Consider the following 12,867-nt stretch of genomic DNA (forward strand, 5'->3'; position numbering starts at 1 on the left):
TTCAATTTTTTTCTCCTTCGCTTATTTTCATTCATCACAATTAAAGCTTGAAGTAAATTGTAATTTGGGGACAACTTTATTCCACATCTATAATTTAAAGATTCAATTGATGTAATTTATTAGTTTTTTTCAATATCAATCTGTCTTTTTATTAACCTGAAATGTAACCCTAATTTTAGTTTTAAAAAGAAAAACGTAACCTTAATCTTGAATTCTCGATCAACACGCATTTGTTAGGTTATCTTCTTCTTCTCCCTCGTGATTCTCCTCTTTTTTTTTTTTTTTTTTTTTTTTTTTTTTTTGATATTATTAATTGTTAATGTTAATTCAATTTCTGAAAACCCTGATTTAATTAATTACAGTAGGGTATATAAAATCTATCATAATTAATGGTGAAGGAGATGATGTTAAAAACACAACTGCCACTTTATTATACATAGCATCTTATATTTTGTGTAGCAAGAGGTAGAAATCTTGCTAAATGATCGACTACATTTTGCACAGTACATCGTATTTTTTTTATTAATTTTAGTTTATGATGATTGACCTGACATCAAAGTTAATAATTTTATGTTTTAGTGTTTATGTCTAGTTCTATAATAAATTGATAATTATAATGAAATTTGAGATAGATTTATATAATTTGAAAACAAAGATTTAAACTTCGTATTATTTATGTTTTGAAATTAATTTATTTGTCAATAAATTGCTACTGTATTCGTAGAATAGCCTAGCTTCTAGTGTTGTCCATAAACATCTTATTTGTATCTAGCTCGGTTTGTTTTGTAGAATTAATATATGAAGTAATTAAGATAACCGTGTATGGCACGGGACCTACTCTAGTAGAATTAATAAAATTAAGTTTACAAGAATGAGTAATTATAACTTTGGTGGATCTAATAAATTGATAAAGATTCAAAATTGATAAGTATTTTTGTATATAAAGTAGTCCTACAAATAATCTAAATAGAGTGTATGATGTCAAATAAATCAAACAAGTATTTGATATTTCTTTTTGAATGTAGTCTAGGGGGAAAAAAATAGAACTAATAAATTGAGAAGGATCCAAAATTGATAAGTGTTTTTTATATATAAAGTAGTCCTACGAGTAATCTATAGAGGTTGTATGATGTGAAATAAATAAAAAAAATTTAAAAATATGAGAAAGAAAAAAAAATGGTGATCACAAAGATTTGATCCTTGAACTGCTAATCAAAGTGATAATGCAATTTATCACCATCTTAGCTAAAGTCAACTTTTGTTTAAAAAATGCAAAAAATAAATAATATATTTTATTAAATTTATTAGTGGTACATTGCGGTACGTTGCTTTAGTGGTACATAGCGGTACGCGTCATTTACTGTAGAATTTTCGCTGTTCTGCTAATTGAATTAATGATTAACTGATGTATACTTTCTCTGCTCAATCTTAGTTGATATAATACTTCCTGTGCTCAATAGTAGTTGATATGTTTCCTATATCACGCTTGGCAACACCTAAGTTTAATGATTAATAATTTTAATTATCAATAAGTAAAAATTATAAACAAAACCAAAAAAAAAAAAAAAAAAAGAATAAATAAATAACAATGTCACACATGATTATTTTTCATTAATACGTAGTAAGCAATTAAGCATAGATTGCACCCAAAAAAAAAAAAAAAAAAAAAAAAAAAAGCATAGATTGCAAAAGCTAGTTAAAGTATATTTTGTAAAATTGTTGAAAGTCAAAATGTGTCAATTAAAAAAAACAAGAAAATCTTAGTAATATAAGGGGATGCCAGGATTAGTAGAAAGTGTAAATTGTGGCTATAGTTCGTAATTTTGGTTATTTCTTAATTGAATTAAGTAAAAGTAAGTAAAATAGCAATGAAATTTTCAGCTCATATAGTGTAGTAAATAAAATATTACATGCAAGCTACAAAATTATATAGCCAACCATTGGAGTACTTTGTAGCTTGAAATAATGATGTGGCAAATCAAGCAACAACTTCTTGTAGCTTGCCATTGGAGTACTTTGTAGCTTAAATAGGTTGTAGCCTTAAAAATTAACATGACAAAGCAAGCTACAAGCCTTTGTAGCTTACCATTGGAGATGCTCTAAAGAGTCGGTTAAAAAAGCTGGACTCGTTGACTCAATTTGATTTGAAAAAGTATTGGTTTAGAGCTGACCAGTAAAAAAATTACTTTGTAAGCTATATTCAAACTTGACCCAATTAAAGTTTATAATATAGATGAAATATGATCTCAAATCTTAAATGTCACTCCCAATTCCTTTAGACTTAAGGGTAGTTTGGCAATTGGCGGTTGGCTGTTGGCTTGTTTGCTTGGCTTGTTTGACTAGCTGGAAGTATTAGCTGTATGGGGTTGGCTTTTTAAGTTATTGTTTAAGCTGGCTGTTTACAAAAGTGTTTGGTAAAATTATTTATGGTTGTTAGTTGTTTATTAGTGATAAAGTAGGCCAATCCAAAAAGCTACCCTTATTAGCTTTTGGCTTGGCTTTTGGCGGAAAAGCTAGCTTAAAAGCTAACTACCAAACATATTTTTTGGCTGTTTGACCTAACTAAAAAGCCAAAAGCCAAAAGTTAGGCAAAAAGCCAATTACCAAATACCCCCTTAGCCTAATGTACTTAGTAGAAACTAACTTATATTTTTTGAAAACTTTTACTATGTTTTTAATTTTTTTCGTGTATAAGTATTCGACATTTTGACATATAACAATGCCAGTTACGACAGTACATCCTCCATAAACCTATACCCTATGCGATGAACATATTAATTCGATTCTAATGCAATTTACTAAATATCATAAGGTTGCATACAGTCTAATAAGCTCCCACAAAGTCCAAATATTAATAAGATCTACAATAACTTACATGAAAATGGCTAATCAATTTGTACATTCTCTACAATAGATAGGAATTATTGAAGTGTGGGACGGGCGACGGGGTTATCTCTAATGGCGAGTACGTCGTGCCGACACTACCTACTCCAACTACTCCATTGAATTATTTCATGATTAATAACTAATTGCCATAATACTATGAAAGCTTCTACAAAATGAGGAGACAATTAAGTCGTGATACATGCCGAGTAACAGTCAAGAAGCTGCTTATAAATATGAGTAGTTATTCATCACATTTAAACAAGAAATCACCCGTAGATAAATAATACTTAAAAATGTTGAGTTACTTCAAACTCGCTGTCTTGGGACTTCTCCTGCTCTCTGCCTCAGGTTTGTTTCAATTTGATTTCCCATTGTTTCAATCAAATGTACACATATTAATACATTATAGTAACGTGGTACTCTAATCGTACTACTCAGATCAATTTACTGTTTGTTCACTATGTCTATAATTTTATACATGGAGTATTTTATACTCAGAAAAACTAAGTTAATTAAGTTAAACTATTTGGATGTCTAAGATAGTCGTTCTACCCAAAAAAAAAAAAAAAAAAAAAAAAAAAAAAAAAAAAAAAAAGGTTAAGGAACATGTACAGAGTAATTCTATTGGTAAATTAACTTTAAACATTTTTGGAATATACTTCCTCCAGTTTTTATATAGATAGTATAGAGGGAAAATAGGAGAATTTTGAGAAAAATAGAGAAAGAGTGGGGACCTTTATTTTTTAAATTGTTTGGTACTTCGTATAAAAAAAAGAGTTTTTTAGGGCAGAAAGTTGAGGAGACTACTAACTTTTGCAGATATTGTAAGAGTTTTGGAAGTTAAGTTAATTTATTTATAGTAATGTAACAAGTATTTTCAGAAAATCCCAAGTTGATCAAGTAATATTTATTTTGTTATAGTCATCAACTCTTATTTGATCACCTTAGAATTATACATTATTTTTGACTTTTTCATTTAAAGAAAGTGTAGCATGTATTTTGAAATTTAATTCGATTTTATAAGTATTTTGTTGTATTAAAGTTAGTGTTGGGTATTTTTTAATTAGAGCTAGTGGATAGTAGGATTATATATTTTTAAGGGATTCGAGTAAGGTAGTATTTTGTTAATGTATCATTTGGAGATTGAGGAGTACACTGTATCATACTTGAATAAAGATAGATAATAAAATATAAGTGGTGTGATTCTATGTAATAAACAAAACATAAAAGTATTAGAAAAGTATCAACTAATTAAGAACTGCATATCAGTAAAAGGTATCAATTACATAGAGATAAAGAAGTATAACATAATCTAACCACTTAGGTAGTGATATTTTCACCTGATTTTCTTTGCACTTATATTTTTAGAACTTACCTTAACTCATCTTTTCTGAATTTATTAGGCCTAAACTTAATTGAACTTATTAGACTTTAGCTTATAAGTACTTATTGGAACTTATAGAACCGTATTATATCTTAATAGAATATATTAAATCTTATTAAAACATAATTATATATATTAAAAATATAAATACTTATATACAATATATAATATTTGATACAAGTAAAATTATTAGATTTTTAGTAATCATAATACTTAAAATTTAAAAATATGATAAAGTTACTACTACGTATTTGGTTATTATTCTATACTTTTTCATCAATTTTAGATTTATCATCATCATCATCATCATTATTATAATAATAATTATTATCATTATTATTATAATTACTATTATTACTATTATTATTATTATTATTATTATTATTATTATTATCATCATCATCATCATTATTATTATTATTATCACCATCATTATTATTATTATTATTATTATTATTATTATTATTATTATTATTATTATTATTATTATTATTATTATTATTAACATCATTATTATTATTATCACCATCATCATCATCATTATTATTATTATTATTATTATTATTATTATTATTATTATTATTATTATTATTATTATTATTATTATTATTATTATTATTATTATTATTATTATTATTATTATTATTATTATTATTATTATTATTATTATTATTATTATTAAGAATAAAGATAGATAATAAAATATAAGTGGTGTGATTCTACTCCTACTACTGCTGCTACTGCTACTACAACATATATTGTATTCTTCATATTTTTTAAAATTAATATCTGTATTATAAACTTATCTGTATTACCCCTGAACTAATTTTATCTGTATTATAAACTTATTTAAACTTATAAACTAATAGTTTCTGAAGTTATTGTCTCGAACTTATAGGCCTCAAAATAAATTAAATTTAGGTGAGGAAAACAAAGCCTTTATTAAGCATTATGTAATACCAGTATATTAGCTTGAAATTTCTAAAAAAAAAAACTTGAGCATATAAAGTTTTAATGCACAATATGCTAGTTATAAGGGAATTGGTTATGGACAAGAGAAAATCATATGTCCCATAATTTGTGTTCCACTGGTGTTCCACTAAATATGATTGGTTCTTAAAATATTTTTTTGCTTTTAAAAATTTGAAAAGTGAGGCCTTGTAATTATTACAACCAATGATATTAAGTGGAACACAAATGGAACATGAAAAATGGGACAGAGGATTCAAAAACTACAACGAGAACAAATTAGTGGAGTATATTTAACAAAGAAATTTCATTTATATTCTTTTTGAAACTTTTACTATTATAAATGACATTTTAATATCTTTTTCAATACAGCTCTTTTTTATGAAAGGTCTGGAACAACCACACAAGAAGTCATAGAAGAACAACACAATATTGCAGCACTTGCTGCAAAGAGAGAATCAGTAGCAATTGAAAAGGCTATCGAATTTATGAATGAAAAGAAGGATGTTTTGGAGCTAATAACAAATGGAAAATCAACAACAGTAATAAAAGAAGAAGCTAGGGCACTTAAATGTACGGCAAAAGGAGAATTGTGTCTTAGTAGAACAACTTGCTGCTCTGGAATCTGTAAATTTGTTCCTTTTGCTAAAGTGAGATGGGGCTTTTGCGATTGAGTCATTATACGGATCGAAGGATTGACGACGTGATCTCCTTATATATATATGCTTTCTTCTTAGAAAATCATCTATAATTAAAATAAAAACAAGAGAAAAGTGGGAGATCAAGTTAGAATTATGTAAAATTTGTGGTGTTGCACTTGAACTATTGTGCCTTATGACAAATTCAATAGGAAGGCTTGACTTTCTCATTCACAACTCAAGAATATATATAGTTACATAAGATATTCCTAACCCTAACATAATTAGGAATAAGATAAAATATTAACATAACTAGGAAATCTAAAGATATTATACAATATTTCCTAATATTATCTTAACATCCCCCCTCAAGATGGAGCGTGTAGATCTCGAATGCCCATTTTGCCAAGAATTCAAATTGTGCCTTTCCTAACGCTTTTGTAAAAATATCCGCCAACTGAATCTTCGTGGAAACATACGATTGCTTAATCTCACCTGCTTTAATGACATCCCTAATAAAATGACAATCTACCTCAATGTGTTTTGTCCTCTCATGGAACACCGGATTATTAGCAATGTGGAGAGCCGATTGACTATCACAATACATGTTCATACCTTGTTTATGTTCTACACCCAAAGACCGAAGTATTTGTTTCAAGTGTATGAACTCACATTGCAACCCTGTCATTGCCCGATACTCGACCTCTATGGAACTTGTAGAAACTGTTAGTTGTTTGTTAGTCTTCCAGGACACAGGTGACAACCCAAGCAATACAAACCAACCGGCCAACGACCTACGAGTCAAAGGACAACTCACCCAATCTGAATCACACCATCCTTCCAATTGTAATGCACTATCTGATCTCAAAAGAATGCCTTGACCCAAACATTTCTTCAAGTACCTAACTATTCTCAATGTCGCCTCCCAATGTTCCTCTTTCGGACATTGCATAAATTGTGATTGAATATGCACCGAATAAGCCAAATCCGGCCTTGTGACTACCAAATATATAAGGCGACCAATCAATCGCCTATATCGTTCACCATCTACGAACTCCTTCCCTTCTGCTAAAGCAAGTTTGTGATTTCGCACCATTGGAAAGTCTGCCGGCTTTGCTCCTAGTAACCCTGTCTTAGAAATAATATCTAAAGCACACTTACGTTGGTTCACATAGAAACCATGTTTACTACGTTCCACTTCTAGCCCTAAAAAATATTTCACAACTCTCAGATCTTTCATTTTAAAACATTTACACAAGTATGCTTTAAAATTCTCCAATGCAAATGTATTATTTCCTACAATTATCATATCATCTACATAAACCAAGACACTCAACTACATTCCACCTTTCGAAAGAGTGAATAAAGAATAGTCGGAATACGACTATTTAAATCCATATTTCTTCAAAGCTGTAGACAATTTCTCAAACCAACATCTAGGAGCTTGCTTCAATCCATATAAGGACTTATTCATCTTGCAGAACTTATCTGAATTGCCTTTTTGAAATCCCGGTGGTACTTTCATATAAATCTCCTCCTCCAAATTAGCGTGCAAGAAAGCATTATGTACATCCATTTGATGTACATCCCAATTTTTAATCGCTGCCACTGCTAAGAAAGTACGTACCGTAGACATTTTAGCTACTGGCGCAAATGTTTCATTGTAATCGATCCTTTCTTCGTGATGATTACCAAACACCACAAGTCTTGCTTTAATCGTAACAAGTTACCAGCTTCATCTCTCTTCTCAGTGTAAACCCACTTGCTTCCAAGTGCTTTCTTTCCCGCCGGAAGATTCTCCAAGGTCCAAGTGCCTTGATCTTCGAGAGCCTTTATTTCTAAGGCCATGGCTTCTCTCCAACCTTCATGTTGCATTGCTTCTTTGAAAGATCTCGATATGCGTTCCTCTGTTACTGCAGCAATATAATTTCTATGTTTTTCAGAAAATCGATCATAATTCACAAAATATGTTATAGGATAGAGAGTACCTGAGGAAGATGATTCTGTGGATGACCCCGACGAGACTTTATTTTTCCGAATGGTATGTGTGACACAATCTCGAAGCTTTGTCGAAGGAAATTTTACACGTTTTCCCCGGCCTAGTTCTTCTTCATCCATTTCTACACTCATATTTGTAATACCCCGTATTTTTATACGTATTTTATTTAAAATATATATTTTATAAAGTATTTAAACAATTTTAATATTTTAATTATGGCATTTTAACTAATATTTTTATAAAAGGGAAGTTTATTTAATTTCTTTATTTATAAAAGTTGGGGTTTTATTTTAAGAAAGTTTAATTTTAACAAGTTTTATTAGGGAAGGAATTAGGAAAAACTTAAAGAGGAAGTTTAGGGAAAGAGAGATTGATTGAGAAGGGGTATAAATATCTCACTTATGAGGCAAATCAACTTTGTCCAGAGTGGAGAAAACCCAAGGTAAACTTCTATATCTCTCCTCCTTATTTTTCTTTCTTTTTCTTTTTCTTTTCCCCTTCCCCTTTCTTTTTTTTTCGGCTGCCTTGTGTCCGCCCCTCCTCCCCCTCCACCGCTGCCAGCCACCGGCAGCAGGTGGCCGCCGCTGCCAGCAGCCGGCAGCCGGTGGCTGCCACCTCCTCTTTCCCCTTTTTTTTCGAGCATGTATTAAAAAAAAAAAAAAAAAACTTAGCTTTATTATTTTAATTTAATCTATGCTTAAGGTATTATAACAATTCATTGTTTTCAGTTTCATTTAAATAACCAACTAATCGCATAATTGTTTAAACAATTTGGGAAGTTTAGTCATATTTACTTAAATATTGGCAGGATACGACGAGGGATTGTAATTTTTTTGTCTGGGAAGAGGATTTATCAGGGCAGAGCCAAAATCTGGGGGCAAAAGACCAAATCAACCATCTACAAAGAACTAGTGAGGAGCTGGCAAAAGAAAATTATGAACTAATCTCAGAGTTGCAAAGACTTATTAATTTAAACAAGACATTGTGTAACCATAATATTAAACTATCATCTAGGAACAATATGGTTACAATTGTACGTTTTAGTGATTTCCCTTGCAATTTACTGGGGCATACGAGGGATAATGGGTTGATTTCTTTATTATCGAATTTCCTAATGTTGTACACTCCTACCATGACTAGTCGTATTTTCGAATTATTATGCAATGAATTATGAATTTCCAGATTTTTGTCCAATTTAATTCGTTTTTATCCCAATTTTGGTTTTCACTTAATTTTTAATTAATAATTACAAATTGAATAAGCATTTTTATTGCAATTGTTGTTAAAAGATGTATGCTCAATTGCTCATAGAAGTTCAAGTGATTGCGCAGCTAGTTATTTTACACAAAAGGGAAATTGTTATTCAGTTCACACTTATGCGTCCTAATGAAAACTAATAACAACTGTATTATCTAATTAGATGTTACAAGTCAATGAAAATTTTCAATTAAGAACTCTTATTGGAAAAAAAAAACAACTTATCATTCAAGAAAACATTTAGGTACATAAATATTATAGATTGAAATTCGACTAATAGACTGAAAATACTTAGTACAGAATTACATAAACCAAGAGGATTACAGGTATATAAATTCGAACAAAACACTAATAGACAATAAATTGAAATTCTAACGTCCAACCCCAGAATGGTAGAAGGGAACACCAATTAGCATGATTCCCACATGGGTTTTCTCCAGTTCAACACCCTTGAATGACTAATCTCGCTTATCCAATTAAACAACGACCGCCTTGTAGCTGGCTGACCCTGTGTATATCATATAGTTGTTCAGTTTTATAGAATGAAATAGTTATTGCATAGTTGATATTGAGACATGTATTAATACATAGATATTTACCTTGATATAAACATCCGCTATCACGCTTTCTGTTTAGATGAGCCTATGATCAAGAGCGATGAGTTCATTTCTCCACATTACAACCAATCCACCAGTACGTCCTTCGAGAGGAGAAAAGAATACGCTGTACTTTCCAGGAAGTGCGGTTACAATGGCTTGAACATTGTCTATACTTTGACGAGCCTCCAACAGAACAACAATTGCTGGATTATGGATATTGTAAAGATGTTGAAAATTTCGAACTAGTGACGGTCTAGCAAGACCCCTAACATTCCAACAACATACAAGAGTGTCATGAGGCATGGCAAAGAAAGGAGGATTAACTAGCGTTGCATCTCTTGATCCCTGGTAAGGCTTGATATCGAGTATGTTGTAACTGGGCACGAAATTAGTTTCTTTAACGTATGATACCAAAAAATGTAATACATGTGGGGTGGGAGGGATTTTGATAACTTGGAAAGCATCTGTGAATGTCCCCATACTCAACCGGATTCCTAGGTTGTCTATTTCTATAACCGGGGCATTGAAGTTGATCAACGACATAGGATCTACTACTTGAAGAGCAGGTCTAATATTATTTGGGTTGAAAGATTCTCTTAGACACCATCTTAAGAATAAGTGAAATTGAGGTGTCAAGGGGAAGATTTCATGGTTGTTTGAAAGATAGGCTGGACGAATCACCCCGTCACCAGCACCCCTTCGCTTTATTGAGTTGTTTGTGGTTAGGGAAAGATGGGTTGAGCACTAATGCAGAAATAGTCTCGGAAGGCAAAACAATGAAGGTGTTTGGATCCGCAGTGTCTTTGAGTAAGTACTCAAAGAAGGAGAAATCCATCTCTGGAACAAGTCCAATAGGGGGAGCGAAAAACAAAAGGGCGACACCTACCAGATGGAGTGCGTGCATGTCTAGCCATGATGAGAATACAACTTGGAATCAAAAATTTAAAAAGGAAATGTCTTGACGATTTGGAGAATGGGAACTATTATGTGTATAAACAAATTATGTGTAATTATTTATAAATTAACAAATTACATGTAACAACATAAATATCATATTGTACATAGTTAATATATATAATTATGTGTATTGATAGATTACTCATTTATCTATTATTAAACAAAACATAATTTCGTCATATAATAAATATTTGAAATAATAATGTTTATTAAAAACAACTGGGATCAATTAACTACAAGTAAAGAAAAGGTTGGGGATTTGATGGACCTAAGACTGTAGCGTTTGCTATGGCTATCGTTCATGAAGAAAACTCACCCACTCGTGAGAAGGTCATGGCATTTCACGCCATAGCTCGTACTATAGCTGAGGCATTTAGATTTACTGTTGTTGCTGACCTTTTCCGAAGAGTTGTTGTCAAAGAAGAAGAACAGAAAATACTTGATATGGATGTTCTATTCACAAACTGATCATCATCAACTTCTATATTAAGATCAGATTCCATCAATGGACATCTGGAAAGACCTTTTTGGGATAAGTTTGTAGTATTGACCAAGACAATGAAATCAAAACTGTTAGAGATCTCAAAAGACTCATAGCAATTGCTTGTAGAGAGAATCCACGTAAAAGGGAATGAATGAGGTTGATTAATCAGTTTGACTACGACACCTTGAAATATGTTCAAGAAGGTAAACAAATCATTTCAAATTGAATAAAATATTTTTTATAAGTTTATAATGGTTAATCAATACATAATATTCTTTATCAATTGATTTCACAGCAAAGGTAAAAAAACATCAATTTAAGGAGAAGGCCCCCTGGTTGGAATGTGAAGAAACTAAGGGACATTAATGATGATAAATCAAAGGGGATGAAGGAATTGGTTGATAACTGGCATGCGAATGAGGCTAAAGCAATGAGAAACTAAAGGAGATGAGATATGAAGAAATGCACAAATTGAAAAGAAAAGGAAGAAAAGGCAAGTTTATACTTTATTTGTAATTAGTTAGACTATTTAATATAATTTACCTAATTTCATGATTTATTTTGCCGTAGATATATGGGTTTCCATTGAGAAGTGTCTAAGAGCAAAGAAACATAGATATTTCGAATCTATCGCTGAGGACACCGATACCATCCCTCTGGAACCTGATCTTTCTCGATCTTCTAATGACCAAGGGAATATTTATGAGATGGATCAGTTGATGTTGTGCAACCCATATCCTGCAGGTGATGAACCAGTGTAATCCAAACCCTTTTGTAATTCTTTTGTTTTGTTTTGTTGTTGTCGTCATTTCTCTGTTGTGTTTACTTTTTCATTGGAATTGATTTTTTTTTTCTTTACAGATCATGGAGGATACATCTGATAGAATTGGTTTCTATATTGATCTTGTTGTCCGAGTTACTTGTAACTCAGCCGGTAAAACTGTGATGTAGGCATTGCTATGCTCTAATATTAACACTTTTTGAAAATATTAGGTCTTCGTTAATTTTGTGACCTTCATGTATATGTCACTGTTTCTACCTATAACTTCAATGCGAATGATGATCTTGGTCGTTACCAATCAGTGTTTTTGTGCCAAAGTGTGGAAAGGTGAAGACCCTATTAAGGCCTTGACTAGTGCAAGACAACGCATGGTCATTTCGAATTAGGGATGGCAATGGGTCCACGACCAGACTGAGACCCACCCCATTTTTGCGGGTCTGGGTCCAAGATTTTGAGGCCCAATGGGTTTGTGTCTAGGTGAGTCGGGTTTGGGTTTGGGTCCAATGACTATGGATTCAGACCCTGCTCAAATTAGACCCATGGACCCATTTTCAATATAATTTTAAAAAATAATCATAAACTATTACAATTTTAGTCACATTTTCACTCATATTTTCTCTCATGTGTTTATATTTTTAATTATTTTACAATTTTTCTCATATTTTCTCTTGCACTCTGAATTTCTAACCATTGTGGAAGATTATTGTTAGAATAAAATATATATATATATACATACATATATATATATATATATATATATATATATATATATATATATATATATATATATATATATATATATATATAGAAGAATAAGAACTCTCCTCTATATAAGAACCCATTATATATAAGAACCATTTTCAGCCATTGGATCAATTGAGATCTAACGCTCTGTATTTAGTCGGATCAGAAT

This window comes from Chenopodium album, chromosome 20 (genome assembly GCF_948465745.1).
Source record: "Chenopodium album chromosome 20, dcCheAlbu1.1, whole genome shotgun sequence".
Lineage (NCBI taxonomy): Eukaryota > Viridiplantae > Streptophyta > Magnoliopsida > Caryophyllales > Amaranthaceae > Chenopodium > Chenopodium album.